This window comes from Orycteropus afer, unplaced genomic scaffold (genome assembly GCF_000298275.1).
Source record: "Orycteropus afer afer isolate SDZICR_OR568_19922 unplaced genomic scaffold, OryAfe1.0 scaffold00515, whole genome shotgun sequence".
In the NCBI taxonomy this organism is placed as follows: Eukaryota; Metazoa; Chordata; class Mammalia; order Tubulidentata; family Orycteropodidae; genus Orycteropus; species Orycteropus afer.
Genome location: NW_006922102.1, coordinates 1,290,527 through 1,291,590, shown reverse-complemented (window position 1 = coordinate 1,291,590; position 1,064 = coordinate 1,290,527).

The window sequence follows — 1,064 nt, the reverse complement described above, 5'->3', positions numbered from 1 at the left end:
CTTTCATATGCATATGAAAAAAAAAAAAAACCTCACTGCCATTGAGTCAGATCCGACTCATAGCGACCCCTCCTTAGGTTTCTGAGGCAGTATCACTATGGAAGTAGAATGCCCAACCTTCTTTCAGAGGAGTGGCTGGTGGGTTTGAACAGCCAGCCTTCTCCTTAGCAGTCAAATGCCTTAGGCACTATGCCATCAGAGTTCCTGAAAATACTGTGGCTTGGGTTAGGCTTCAAAGACACAACTTTGCTTCCTACCACTTTTTAAAGAGGTCTTTTGCAGCAGATTTGCCCAGTGCAATACAAGATCTGATGTCTTTACTGCTACTTCCATGGGTGTTCATTGTGGAGCCAAGTAAAATGAAATCCCTGACCACTTCAATCTTTTTTCCATTTATCGAAAGTTGTTTACCAGTCCAGTTGTAAGGATTTTTGTTTTCTTTATATTGTGATGGAATCCATACTGAAGGCTGTAGACTTTGGTCTTCATCGGTAACATTTTCAAGTCATCTCCACTTTCAGCAAGCAAGGTTGTAACATCCGTGTATTGCCGTTTGTCTTTCTACAGTCCTGATTTCTGTGTCCTTCTTCACATAATCCAGCTTCTCAGGTTATGCACTCAGCCTACAGATTGAAAAAGTACGGTGAAATGATATAGCCCTGATGCACACTCTTCCTGATTTTAAACCATGAACTATCACCTTGTTCCATTCGAACAACAGTCTCCTGGTCTATATACGGGTTCCTCAAGAGCACAATTAAGTGTTCTGGAATTGCAATTCTTCTCAATGTTATCTATAATTTGTTATGATCTAAGACTGTAAATCTTTACAGAAGTTGAATGCCTTTTGCATAGTCAATAAAACACAGGTAAATATCTTTCTGGGATTCTTTGCTTTCAGCCAAGATCCATCTGACATCAGCAATGATATCCCATGTTCCACGTCCTCTTCTGAATCCAGCTTGAATTTCTGGAAGTTCCCTGTCAATATACTGCTGCAACCATTTTTGAATCATCTTCAGCAAAATTTTACTTGGTATGACATTAATGTTGCTGTTGTTGTT